This window comes from Polypterus senegalus, chromosome 6, assembly GCF_016835505.1.
Source record: "Polypterus senegalus isolate Bchr_013 chromosome 6, ASM1683550v1, whole genome shotgun sequence".
Classification (NCBI taxonomy): Eukaryota; Metazoa; Chordata; class Cladistia; order Polypteriformes; family Polypteridae; genus Polypterus; species Polypterus senegalus.
In genome coordinates this window covers 90127032-90142347 of record NC_053159.1, presented here as the reverse complement: position 1 = coordinate 90142347, position 15316 = coordinate 90127032, and the positions used below count along the sequence as shown (strand labels likewise).

Below are 15316 nucleotides of genomic sequence, written 5' to 3'. Positions count from 1 at the left end.
AATGTGAGCATTATATTTTTATGGCCAATGATTCTATCTCCGTCTGTATTGGTGATTACTGATATTGCATTGCAAAATTCCGGCTTGTGGATTTATTGAGCTAAGATCATACTAGCATTCTTTCCGTGTTCGTAGTAATAATGTCACGATTTAAAAATTAGTTCCGTTTCTTTTGTTAGCAAAAGGTTGTGTTCTGATTGCAAAGTCTGTCTTTTCCTAAAACCAATCTTAACCACTGAATTCCGTAACTCCTTCACAGTTACCATAGGTCTGTTGGTGGTGGCCCTCACTAGTCTTTTTCTAGCTTGATCACCTGTTCTAGGCAGGTTTACAGCTGTGCCATACTCTTATGATTGATATAACTGGACTCCAAGGGATATTCATTGACTTGGATATTTTCCTGTCTCCATCCCCTCACTTGTGCTTGCGTGTGTAGTGTGGAGCTGACCCACACCATGACAGTACTTTTTAATCACCTTTCCACTGTGTTGCTTGAAGTGTTCTTTTGCCTTCATTGTGTGGGTTAGGCCACCCTACTGACTTGCCACAAGTTGAACCTTGCACATACAGAGGAATTCATACTACAATCAATTGGAACCCCTTGACTACAGACATGTGGTCTCCATTTAACTAATTACCGTATGTGACTTCTGAAATAAATTAGCTGTACCAGTGATGATTAAGTTGTGTCATATTAAAGGGATGAATATGTATAACACAACAGCATTGTGTTCTTTGGCCATCCAAACACCAACAAATGACTCAGCTGATTATACTAAACAACTAAATTGTCATTTGCATGTGATGCCCCCTTTGCAGGCACCTTTACACACTTTTAAACTCCAGGCATCTGTAACATATCTCACCTGACCAGTGAAGGAATGAATGGCATCACAGACTTTAGCAAAATGTTTCCAAAAAATGTTCTTTATTATTGAGCCAGAAAAAGCACAAATTCTAGTGTCATGCCCTTCAAATTAAATGGAGTACTCTGCATAAAATGAATATATACAGCAATAAACAAAAATAAGTGATGGTGAATATATACAGCATTTATTTTGGCTCCAACCAAAGATGAAAAAAACACAAAAATAATTATACAACTCTTTGTCAAGGTAATACTCTGAATATATACACAGGAATGCTTTTTCAAAGGCTTGCACAACACTCTCTCTATCATACCCTTCTATATAAGTGCAGATGGCCAAAATACAAACCCTGCTGGGCATCTCTCAGTTTTACATGCTGATCCGGTTTGCCTGGCCAATCACTAAGGACTGCATGGCATAATCCAGTTAGTGATACTGCCTGTGACTTTCCACCCATATAATCTCGTTCTAAGAGAAAAAAGAAAGTCTTTCTATTTCCAGGCACCTCTACTTGTGCATGCACATGGCTTCCACATACACACACACACACATGCTGCCAACTTTAAGCAGCTTTTTGATTTTGCCGGGACTTTTAACTCTCTTAGGGCTCCTTTGCACAACTGGCTTTCCTGTATCTCTTCATGCCGGAACCCTGCCATAACACATGCGGGCTTCAACGGACATCCTTTCCTGACATGCCAACAAAAGTTGCCCGGACTGGGTCCAAAACTGAAACAGCCCTCCTCACCTGAACCGACACGCCAGCAGCATCTCAAACATCCTCCATGCCACTGACACTGCCATTCTTCCAGAGCCTCCTTGCCTACCCCACAGGTAAGTCTACTTTTAATAATTAGCTATAAAGAAAATGAAAAGCATTTTTCACTCTTCAAACAATCTTTGTGATATGATCTATCACATTGCATAAGCAGAAATTACAAATTATTTATTAGTTTCCCAAACCTTATATTTATGAAGGCTTCCAGTCCTCAACTCATTTTACTCACCTAAGTATACACTAATTTATTCATTCAGTAACAGATTCCATAGCACAGTAGGCTGACAAAAGCCTACTGCTTTAAATTTCAATTATGTTTCAAATTCTGTATATACTGTATCTAGAAGGTAATCAGGGGTTTACAAGAATATTACAATTGTGGCATTCCAGAGTTACAGTCTTGAAGGCTGAAGAACATTCTTGTTAAATATTTCCATTTTAATCCAAATCCAAAGTGAACATTCTTAAAGCTGATCTAAATATTTAAAAAAAAGTGTTGATTCTACAGAGAAATTAAGAGTATTAAACAGAGTATAAAATCGTAACAAAGACTTTGTTTTAATATTACAGTTGATGATACCAACTAAGGGCATGGCATTCTCTTTCAAGGGCTGTGCATGAAGTACAGGCATCATGCTCTTTCTGTACATTTTTTATATTTTTTCTCCTAAATTTTTAAAAGCTAGTATGTCTAAGGCAGAAAGCTGTGTCTTTCAAATTCACTAATCAATGAAATCTGAAAGAAATCTAATAATTTCTTTAAAAAAAACACACACACACATATACTTAATATCATTGTATGTCCCTGGCAGAAGAATAACATTAAAAGTCACCAGGAATATTTCTAATTAATATCTTTAATTTGGAAGGTTCAAATTAAAGTGAATTTGAATTTTTAATACAAAATTAATACATCTTTTACTACTGTGCATTATTTTAAACAGACTTTCACAAAGCTCTCTGGAAGCAAAGTTGATGTAATGGTATTTAGTTGCAAAATAATCAATTTTCCAATTTGTTTTGCAAAAGTGAGCCACTGAAGGCAAACATTACAACTGAAAGTGCCTCTATATTCTTTTATTTACACACAAACACACACACATATATATATACTGTATATATATATATATATATATATATATATATATATATATATATATACCTTCACCCTATCAAGTAGGCAGACCAGCCACTGTGGCGCAATGTCGGAGGCTTCTTATCAGGCGCTTACGTCCGAGGTTCGATCCCCATGAGAGACACAAAGATGTGTACACCTGATGGGCCTCAATTAGGGCGATTCAGGTGTTGTGTACTCTTGGTATTATTTGGCAGGTACTGTATCACACACACACACATATATATATATATATATATATATATATATATATATATATATATATATATATATATAGTAATCAACCAAGAATAGTAAGCAACTGAGAAAACAGATAAAGGGTTGGGGACTGAGTTGTTACTCCATTTCATGCAATGGTCTTTAATGAAACATAAATTAAGCAAAACAAAGGCTGAATAATAATTGTCCTAATTAGAACACCACACATAGTCGCTTCTTTGGTAGGAGCTCTGTTCTCAACAGTTGTGGATTTGCAATTGAATGTTGACTACTGGTTTGTTATTGTCTACATTAGTTGGTGGTGCTTCCAGGGCAAAATCGGAGCTGATTTCAGGGGTCCTCACGGAAGTCTTCTTCTTTTCTGTGGATGGAAAGGCAGAAAGTATTAATGATTGTAACACCCAACACCACACACAGGAGTTGTAAGTACTTTAGAGCCCTGATAATTCTCCCTACTGACATGCATGTGCCCATATATCCACCTTAATAAAAGGATGTGTCTGTGCGTCTGTCCATTTGATATATCTCGGTCATTTCCAATGATGTCGCATTACAAACATCTGTAGTCATAAAATGAATTGAAGATGTCATTCCAGTAGATGGCGCATCATAAACATTAACACTGTTTTTACATATCCCATAGAAAATGGCTCATAACAGAGTTATGCATTGCATGGTAATAATAATAATAATTCTTTGCATTTATATAGCACTTTTCTCACTACTCAAAGCGCTGAGCAATTGCAGGTTAAGGGCCTTGCTCAAGGGCCCAACAGAGCAGAGTCCCTGTTGGCATTTACGGGATTCGAACCGGCAACCTTCCAATTGTCAGTGCAGATCCCTAGCCTTATAGCCACCACTGCGCCATGGTGTACTGCATAAGTTAATACTGGGGTCTATGTTGATTACTTAGATTTCAACCCATCTTAGATGGGTAGCACAGCTAGTGTATATATTGTCATGCATGCACTTCTGCAGATATTCTTGCTGGCTCACTCAAAGTAGGCAGTAACCCGCCGGGGCCAGAGAGGGGGTGCTGTTGCAAACTGTGTTGTCTCCTTTTCTCCCCGCAGCCCCGAGAAACCACCCAGTGAGGGAAATTAGTTCTGCCCCTTCCAATCCTCCCGTTATAAGGAGCCTGATTGCCTCCACTAAGGTGTCTTTTGGAACTGATACATGACGGGTTCAGAGCTCCATGGGAGACTTGCTATTTGTTAAGAAGTCCAACCAAAGCCCTAATTTTCTTTTGTGTTTTGCCCACCAGGCTTATGCCAATTGTTGTCAAATGGTACTTGTTTAATTTTAAAGAAATAAAACACGTGGTATAGCGTTCTAGGAAAGAAAAAAAATGTTGAGACAACGCAAGTCTCCATAAGACTAATTCTAGATGGCATTGCTTCTGGAGCTAAAGGCCCTGGGCAGGAAGAGGCAGGTACAGGCAGGCAGAAACCGGAAGTGAAGTTAGAGGTTTCATGGTTGTCAATCATCTTGGATCTCATGTATAAATGGTGCGTACGCACAAAAATGTTGTGTACTCTCGTTTCCACACTCAAATCACAATGTTTAAAACCTAAACTTGGTGTAAAGCCACGCACACGCTGTCTCGGCCATACGCATAATATATTGAACTGTTCCCATGCGGCAAATGCATCGGAGCCTTTCATGTAGGGACCTCGTGGTTCAGAAACAGTTTCATCCCAAGTGCTCTAAACGCACTCAATCAGTCCATCAATTGCTCCTGGTAGAACTGTTTGTACTTATAAGTACAATTACCTCACTGTAAACTTGCGATACAGTTATAATATTGCACAACCTGAGCCACTTCTAAATCGATTTAGATTTCCAAGCGCTATGTAGTTGGAGCTCTTGATATCATGTTTAAGATGAAATGCAGTAAACATGTTTATTACATTATACAGATAAGTTTTAAACTTCATTAAAATAATGTATATTGTTAATAATTAAACATGTGAGGTCACGGTGGCACAGCGCTAGCGATGAGCTGGAGCCCATTCAGGGATTGTTCCTGCCTCACGCTGTATTCTTGCTGGGACTAGCGCGACACTGGATTGATAGATGGATGGAATAATTAAACATGTACTACGAAAAAATTTCAGTGTTTCATAAAAGTTTTGAAGAATCAGCGTTCTAAGCTTACAGACGGCTTGGCATCTATTACAGAGATGATCTATTGGTGATTGCGATTGGTTACTTGGAGAAAGAAAAAGAAGGACAGGAATGGGAGGTTAGTACGTTTGAGAGAGCTGTATATTCGTTGAGCAGCCAGCTCATGACCACTGCTGGCCCCGGCAGCACTGCAGCCTCACTGTACCTGGGATTCAGCCGCTGCACTAGACTAGCCTGCAAGCATCAGCGCTTACCTGTATGTGTTTGCGTGCAGCCAGTTCAAGCACAGCTGGCTCGGTGATTTCCTGAATTTCATCAATGGCATCAGTTGCACCTTGTACATATAATAATTGATTATTGCAGTAGTTTTTACAGTTCATTGGCAGTGTGTAAAATGATCAGTGTTGCAGTAATTGTGATGATCTGTGAATGAAAAAAAAATGTGTTCCATTAAAATTTTACATTTACTTTGTGAATTGTGACATTAACTTAAACAGTGCAGCAAAAAAAGTATTTGGCGTCCAGGGGTGCATTAACCCCCAAGTATGCGACGGTTTAAAAATTGTTCAGAGAGTTGTAATATCATGAATGTAATGTATTCTGTGTCCTGTCGGCAGAAGAGAAAGCCTGTTTAAGAAGCACGTAGTGATTCACACACATAGAGCACATAAAAGAGCACACAGAAAAAAGCATTTAACGTGCTACTTTAGTTACGATGGGATCTGAGAAACTAGTAAATTAAACGATTTTAAGATGAAGTTTATGACGTTCTACTTTGATGACAAAATAAAGTACATGATCAAAGTGGAAATTTCGAGATTAAAATTGACATTTGGGCATTTTTTTCAACTGTGTCCCTATTTTGTTTTTCTTTTCTCTGTACCCTAATATGACAGTCAGACGGTGGGCTAAGACTCACCTTTTCACGGCAACTTTATCTGACAACTTCTTTTTTATTTTGTGCACTGTGCGACATTGTGAATTTGAGCTTTCGAATTTCTCCGACACTCTATGTTTCTCGGTCAACTTTCTTTTTTTGTTTATAACACTGTTTAAACCAGCAAATAGTACGTTTTTCCTTGCCTCCACTTTGTATTCCCTGAAATTCTTCTATTTTCCCCTGTGCTTTTGCTATTGCCTTTTCACAGAATGCTGAGCTTAACGTCAATTTATATTGATTTGCATATTCAAAGAGGCGTAAAGTGGCAGCAGGCACATGCATGTGTGTTACTTTTCACGCTGACCGGGATTTATGGAGCGGAAGAACGTAGAAGTTGGCGTGCGCACAGATTTATGCATCTGGATTTTTTTGTGCATACGAACATTTACAATTTTGTCTGTATGCCATGTTTTTAGTGTGAATTCCACACACGCCGTTATGCATGAGGCCCCTGGTCTGCGGAGAGGGGAAGAGAAAGGGCATTAATCAACAGCACCCTCTGGCTTTCTGGAGTAATAGTATAATTATCCTAGCCCTTAAACTGTCCCCTATTCGCATGCATGTGACAATATATATATATATATATCTTGTCACACACGTGCGAATGGGAGACAGCTAAAGGGCTTGAGTGAAGGCAGTTCGGAGGCATGCCGGGGTGTGGCAGAGTGCACTGACTCTTTTTCTCCCTTGCCTGTAGACCATTCCTGGGGGATTTCACCTGGCTCTTTTGACATCACTTCCGAGACTGAGCCAATGGAAGTCGGCCACACCAGCTCCAGTCCCTCTGATGTCACGTCCGGATATGAACCAATGGTGAAAGACCACATGCCGGATCCATATGACCTCACTTCCTGTCTCCCCCTTTAAAACCTGCCCCTTTTCCTTTGTTTCCTCAGTCTTGTTTTGGACTCAGTTGAATGCACTTCAGTGCTGATTATTTTTTAAAACGACTTTTGCAGCCAGGATACCACATTATACGGGTGGCTGCCCCAAACCTTTATCTGTCTATGTCTCGTTCTTGTGACAATATATATATATATATATATATATAACCGTGAAGAGAAAGTTTAATCCTTATTTAAAAATGCCTTCATAAAAGAAGTGACATTTTGCTATTATTGCAAGATGAAAATGAGCATTCTTACCTGTTGCACTGCATCATCAACACCAGTCCATTGTAGGGCTCACACACACACTCACAGAGCAAATTGTGGGATTGCCAATCAACATAATACAGATGTCTTAGGCATGTGAGAAGAAAAAGCAAGTATTTGAAGATTTAACATTTGTAAAGTGTGTGTGCTACCAACAAAAATACCAATGATGTTATTAAAGAGTATAAAGATGTAGAAATAATAGGGCTGATGTGAGGGCACCATTTCTTAATGTTAGGCTTTTTTTTTTTCAAATCTGGTTTATGATATTACATCAGATAAGACATATTGCATATCCAGATTTTAAATAATGAGTGACAGGGATTAAACAGGTCTTTCTTTAATAACAACACAAAAGGATTAAACTTATTAGTAAAAGTCTAATATCCAAAGTGATTTTGAACTTTCACCAAAATTTGAAGAAAAAAAATTGTACCTAAACAGTAGTCAAAGCAAGAAACATTTCATGAATTATATTTAGTTTGCCTGAATACTAATCTTTTATAAGGTTTTTCCTTTAGTTGCTTCAAATGTAAACACTGCTTAATGAAAGTTGCCATCTTCTTTATCATGGCTGCCACAACGTCATGGATCAAATATCACATACCTAACAAACATACAGCTTCATAACAAAGACACAAAATAGCGGTCCCCACAAAATCTAGTAACACAAGACAGTGGTGCTCATTCACACAGACAAACAAATTAGTAATATGTTAGTCCTTTTCTATCCCAGTCAGTCCTGAATAGAGTCATAGGGGGTGCTGGAGCCTATCTCAACCAGCATAGGGTGCAAGGCAGGAAAAAACCCTGGACAGTGTGCCAGCGCATCGAAAGGCAAACAAACACCCCAATCACACACTAGGGTTAAATTATTGTCACCAGTTCACCTAAACTTCATGTCTTGGGACTGTGCGAGGAAACCTAAGCATCCAGAAGAAAGCCATGCAGACACAGTGAGAAAATGCAAACTCCATGCAGGGAGGACCTGAGACATGAACCCTGGTCTCCTTATTGCAAGGTGGGATTGTTACCACTATGCGACAATGCTACCCTGGTAACAAAGTGATTTAATTAAAATATACACATATAACCATGCATAAATAAAAATTATCATTGTATTACAGACAACTCAAACATTTTAATGATGACTATTACTGCATTAATGACATTGTAGGAATGTTTGTTTGGTATAAAGTGTTAAAATAACAGTGCAACAATTGGAATGCTACAAAGTGCAATGTGTATAAACAGTCAGGTTTTTAACAACAGAAAAAATAATTTACTGACGTTGACAAATTATTATATTATCTGATTTAATCTAGGCAAAGTTTGCATATCCATACTTGGTTAAGAGTACTGAAGTTTTTTCTATATATCGTTTCAGATCTGAAGATAGGTGACAGAATGGTCCTATACCAATCACTATACATATACTGTACTATTTATTGTAGTATATCATAACACAGGGACTATTATTATTGTAAAAGGTTAAAAGGTAAAGTATGGACCAGCTGCCTCAAAACCAGCACTGATATTCTGCTTTGCAAGGTGCACTTAAATTATCTGGATAATTAATGCAGTCAGTGTTTTGAAATCTCATCATTGCAGTCCTTTCGATCATATACACAGAATCATATTGACAAACAACAAGTGAGTCTATCTTAGGTTTTCGTGGAAGCAAAAATCAGACTAATGGGAAGTGTTGACTGGATTACTAGTATGTGTTGCATTGAGCATACTGAGGCATGCGCCCAACACAGTCAGAATGAAGCGAGTCCAAGCAGTTTCTTTTATTGCCAAGGCAAATGCTTCCCAGACTCTAACCTGACTAGCTGCTGCTGAAGCTCTCAGCTAAAGAATTATCTTTTTTAACTGTCACAAGTCTTAATCTTGTATATTATAAATTTGTATCACAGTGACTACCACACATTTTAGAAGCAATCCAACTTGTCATTGCTATCAGATCACAAGACTAATTTAGCTAACTTTCATTTCCACCGGGTCTGTTCTTGAGAGAAGAAAATGAAATTAATAACAATGAAATTGCTTTTCCATTTCAAGCTTTCTGTATAAAGAAAAAAAAACAAGTAATTCGTTACTTTAGTGTCAGTGTGCACAGTATACATTGGCATTTTGGTTTGCTCAGCACTGTCCTTCGGCCACCGTAGCTTTTTCAGACCAATTAGAAATCAAAACATTAATTGTTTTATCTATATTCTAACCAATTATGAGATGTGTGTCCCTATTCTTTACCACAGTCTGGAGATAAAGATTTCAAACTTTATTTTAAATTGGAAAAATATGAAATGAATAAATGTATGGGACTTCAAGATAATCAGTCAGTCACCTTGCTGGCATGCCCTATGAACTTTACAATGTCTTACATCATTGTATTTATTAATGTTATTTGTTCTGCATGTTTATAGTTTGATTTTGATGTATTTTTTTAATGCAATGCTGTGTCTTAGTTACATTCATTTACACTAAGCAAAGTATGCCAAATTTCCCCCGTGGACAAATGAAGTTCTATCTATCTATCCATTTTCTCTCTTAGGCAAAGGAACATGTAAATATTACATTTAAAACACAGCAGATGAAGAGGCAATAGGAAACTGTTGTTGGGACTGGGGTGAGAAGTTAAAAGGTAAATTTCCTGGGTAATCCTGTTACTGATTATTCTCATGGCTGTCTACAGGATATTAGTACTTGCTGTCTTGCAAAAGAATTACTGCTTTGAAGTTTTAACTGGTTAAATATACAAACAATACAAAATTGTGATAAAAGAACTGCTCCTTCCTGGAAAATGTTTGTATTTACCTGACTTGGAAATTAACATGTCTGAGAATATTGGTTTCTAATCAGCATATGTGTACTCATTGATAGTTGGTAACAATACATTTTGTTAACTTGTGTTGACACTATTTGTTAAACCCAGGAAATTAGGATGTGCCATTGTTTAATCCAACGCCCTGTTGATATAGGCAGGGACTAAAGGACATTTAAACTTCTGGGTCAGGAAAAGGCAATGGAGAGGGACAGTCCACTGAGAACGCTGCCAGGACACTAGGACAGAGCACAGGGGCTCACAGACAGACAAGGGTACATGGCTGGTACAATGTGAGGCACAAGGACGGCACCACTTACTTCCAGAGAGGAAGACACAGCTTCACAAGGAGACGCCGGTTGTGGGTCCAGTGAGAGAGGGAAGCCGCATGAAAGGACCGAGCAAAGCTGGCAGACGAGAAATGAGGCGTGCCTAGATCACAGCAACACAAGGAGCCCAGAGTGAAAAAGAAGGAACAACGAAGAGACACTGACAGGGATTCAATGATTTGACAAAACTTCTGTTGTGAAATGAGTGTCTGGGGAACAGAGTTCATCCGTGGAAAGTTGGACAATTAGTTGTTGGGGTAACACAGTGCGCAAACTGGACTCTGCACCACTAAAGGTGTATCCTCCAATCCTTGTTTTTAATGGACTTTTAGAGTGTGGACTGTGTGCTTTCCTTTTTAAAAAAGGAAATTCGTTCCTGACATTGTTAGATTTTTTTTATGTTCATTTATCTTTTTAATGTACTTTATATTGTCTTGTGTAATAGAAGCTACTGTAGCTTTTCCTAAAATTACTGTTGTGTCTTTCATTGTGTGTTTGCTCACTGTCCAATTTAAAAAAACCTGTGTGCTATTATCAGTAAATTTAAAGAGTTCCCAGTCTCTTAATAAAACTGGGTGGTGTAGTCAGATATTGTAATGGTGTCTAAGTTAGATTACCTGTAAGTGTGACCAGACACCTGTCACATATCTATCTATCTATCGTCACAGGTGGCTGGGGGTGGTACCCGGCCGTGGCGCCCAGGAGAACCGGAGGAGGGCTTACGCCTCCCCCAGACCACGTGGGGGCGACCACCCTGGTGGCTATGGGGACCATGGGTACAGAGCTTTGAAGCTCAGCACTGTAGGGGCCTGTGGTCACTGCCAGGGGGCACCCCAATGCCTTTAGAGCCCTGGACCTCAGCACTTCTGGGGGGAAGGGGATCGGGGACACCCGGAGTGCTTCCAGGTGCGCAGCCGGCACTTCCGCCACACTGGGGAATGCCGACGGAAGATTGTTGGGAGGCACCTGGAGCACATCCGGGTGACTATAAAAGGGGCCGTCTCCCTCCATTCGATGGCTGGAGTCGGGTGGAAGAGGACAGAGCTCGGGAGGAGAGGAGAGGAGTGGAGGCGGTCAGGAGAAAGGAGGCATTGGATAGAGAGGCCTGGACTTTGGGAGGGTTGTGGGTTGTGTGCACTTATTATTGTATATAGTAGTTGTAAAATAAATGTGTGGTAGTGCTTTTAAACATGTCTACCTGTCTGTGTCCGGGGCTCGTTCCACACTATCTACTCAGAGCAATACAGTAGCATCAGCCTCATTGGAACCTACTTATGGTTCCTTCTTATAATTATGCATTTATCATTTAAAACCTTTATCCAGTTGCATATGTAATATAGTGCCATATGAAATCATGTAAATGGCATAATTTAATCAAATGAAAATCTGAAATTATTAGCTGTTGTTACATTCCTTGTATATATATGATCATCACTTGAAGCATAAGAAAGGTATTTTATAAATTAATGTTATTTTTATTATTATTTAAAAGATGACAAAAACTTATAGATGCATTTTAACAGAATGTCACTTTAAAGTTAGAATATCACAAAAGACAACTGACTGTGTAATCAAAAGGACATTAGTAAAATTTGCATTAATAACACAATTTTAAATATAGATATTTCATAAGGTATAAAAGCACTGTAGAAATGCATGCATGGCAGATCAAAACAGTGTGACATACTTTAAATGATATATAGGTGCTGTTGCATTGTTGTTACCTGAAGAGGCATTAGCTGTCTTGGAAATATGTTCTTTTGAAATTGCGGCATATTAAGTAACTAAACAATATAGTAATATACCAGAAAAGGCAATATCCCTCCCATCGTGATTAGGGCGGTACAAGAATCACATGAGAAAAAAGTATACTTTAGCTTACATTTACTGACGGTTAACGCGGTTACAGACGGGAGGCATATGACAGACTTTATCCAGGTGGGAATCTGGATCAACACAGTCAGCCATTTTTCGTCCCCACGCTGGGAGGTTTTTCGGTACTTTGCCGACTCGTGCCCCAAAGGGTCTGGCTGTTGTCCAAGCCTTTTTTACTGTTCTTCTTTAACTTGCTGGTCCTCTCTGACTCCAAACAAGGGCAGGAAAGGGCTCAACTCCTCCTCCACAAAATACAGAAATATCATAGTGCTTACATGCCGGTTCTCATTCTCCCAACAAGGAAAGAAAACTTTATACTGACAGAGGACAGAAATACTCTTCTGTGTTTAAGCTGACAATACAATCTTCCAGTTGTCTTTGGCTATCTAATCCAATGCTTGGTTGGCAATTCTAACTGCTGAGCTCCTGTGTGCCAAACTTAGCTTGCACATATGAATAAATCCATGCCAGTGAGCATAGAGACAGTGACATTAATACTAAAGAAAAATGTAGTATAACAATTGTTGAAAATAATACTTTTTTTTCTTTAATATTATTTATTTAGCATTTTTAGGTCTCTGTGGAGGACTGTTGTCCAATGTCAGGTTTTGTCCGCCTGATGCAACTGGTCATACCAAGCAGTATTAGACTACGTATATGAAGACAATGAAATTGCATGGATGGTTTTTGCCATATTGTGATCGTAACTGTCATTTTTAGGCTTATTCAAGCTTGCTAATTAGCATTCTTTTCTTTTCCTTTAAATAATTATTGATTAATTTACCTGTTCAAGGCTACTTCCTGGTTAGTGGCTCAGAAGTTGAACATGTTGTTTATATTTTGAGAAATATTAAATATTACATGTAATCCTGTTCTGTTTATCTAATTGTTAGAATCCTTAAATATCTTAAAAAGATATGACAAAATTAAATAAAAAATCTAAACTGGATAAGAAGGTTAGAAAGTGGATAGATTATGAGAAGTTTTGTATCTGCGTTTTTTTTTAATTTCAATGATTTTATATATACTGTATAGCATATACCATATGCAGGTTTCAAGATTCAGGGTTGGTATTCCATAATTTAATGAATTTGGCAATCAAAATTTTTTAATTTTCAGTTTACGTTAACAGTTAAATTTCCCCCTTGGAAACCAACAAATGCATATATATTTTAGAAGGAATGCTTAAGGAAAAAAAAATGGAAATAGCAGACCATAATTGAGTGATGAGTCAGTTGTGTGCAGGAATGAATGACAAGTTATTTCAGAGGCAACACGGGTAGAATATAAATGATGACAAAGGGCTGTTTATAGTAACTGATTATTCTGCTTTGACTGGTTGTATAATTTAATATTACTGCATAAGGAATACATGCAAGATATGGATGAGTTCTGTGCCTCATATTTTGACTGAATCCTAGGGATCCCCAAAGAAGACCTGCCAAGGAAAAATGAAATGTTTACAATCCAAAGTAAATAGATACATCAGAGATGTTGTCAAGAGTCTCTGTAAATGAATACAAACTCACTTTATGATTTACTCTATCCAAAGCTTCAGTGGCAATGTGAACAGCACTGTCACAAAGCTTTAGCAAGCAAGTTACATGGTGAAAATGGAAGTGCCTGAGGATATGACAAAAGCGTTCTCTTTAAATAACTGCCCACTATGTGAGGCTGGTGTCTGTAGCATATCTTTATAGAGAGACCCAAACACCTACTAACAAAACAAAAAAAAAAAAAAAAGATTGGTTTAACATATTTTTGCATGCAAACAGAGACAAAGAGACCATCAGTTATGTTAAGTAATGAAATGTTGGCAAAAAGCAACATTAGGAACCACCAACACACATTTAATATACACGGTTCTCTACTGTAATGGTACTCAACTTACCCTAAATAAGATATTTTTAAATTAGGCTTAACTAATTCAATTAAGGATGCATTGTTAAATACAGTTAACATAAAAGTTAATATAAGTTAAAATCACAGTCAACACCTAACTCCTTACCAGCACCAATTAAGTCCACAAACAAAAATAATGCCCCATGTACATTAAGACATTAAAAGATAACAAAAGTGATGCAAAAGCTTAGAAATCGTTTTTATAGAAACATTAATGAAGTCTTGACAAATTCTGAAAAAGCTTTGTGTAATGATTATTTACATTTTTTCTAGTTTTAAATAATATGGCATCTTTTTCCCGCTGAGTTTTAAAGAGTGGATCTGGATTTTCCCGATTTAGCAGTTAATTATAGGAAATAATGTAGTGTGTCATTGCATAATGTTTTCTCATCTGGTGATATTCCATATAATGCTGTTTGGGGATGAGGAGTGATTTTGAACATTTTTCTTTGATCAAGAATTCATCTACTACAGGCATTCAGTCAGTTTCTTTTTTATCACTTTATTAATTTTATTACAATCAAACAGCAATCCATACAAACAAGTCAAGTTTAACAAAACTAGGTTCAAAATAAATCAACCCCGACCCAAGAGAAACAGAGCCAAGCCAGCAGAGCAAAACTTTAGCAATAGTAAAAATATGTACATGAATAACAATAAATAGACTAAAAAAGAGGGGAGAGACTTATTCTAAAATGTTATTGATTAGATCCTGACAGATTTTTTTCCAATTTCAAATAGTATATAACATCAGTTATCCACTGACTTAAAAGAGGTGAATTAGGATTCTTCTAGTTGAGCAAGATAAGTCTATGTGCCAATAGTGAAGTAAAGGCAATTACAGTTTGTTTGTCCTTCTCCATTTTAAGCCCATCGGTAGTACATCAAACACAGCTGTTAATGGATTAGGAGGGACACAAAGGCTATCTGATAGGATTTTTACATTTTTTGGCCAGAATGATGTTAATTTGGTATACACCCAAAACATCTGGCCTAGTGAACCTGGAGCTTGATTGCAATGTTCACAGGCTGGATCTTGCCCTGTAAACATTTTGGACAATTTTAAATGAGAAAGATGCACACTTATATATAATTTTAAGTTGAGTAATTGTATGCTGGGCAGCATTTGCTTGGATATATATTTCGTACAGTTCTCTACTG

General features: G+C 37.7%; 1 long non-coding RNA gene across 3 annotated transcripts in view; it reads left to right on the top strand.

Moving 5' to 3' along the window:
- The first annotated feature begins 1291 nt into the window (after positions 1 to 1291).
- LOC120531258 overlaps positions 1292 to 15316 on the top strand; it is an 81484-nt gene continuing 67459 nt past the window's right edge. The window contains exons 1-2 of one of the 3 annotated variants that reach the window (XR_005634083.1): positions 1292 to 1703; positions 9780 to 9869. This is a non-coding gene — a long non-coding RNA (uncharacterized LOC120531258). Of the gene's footprint in view, positions 1704 to 3296; positions 3424 to 9779; positions 9870 to 15316 lie in introns of all 3 variants that reach the window. The other 2 variants (XR_005634084.1, XR_005634085.1) reach the window with 2 other exon arrangements.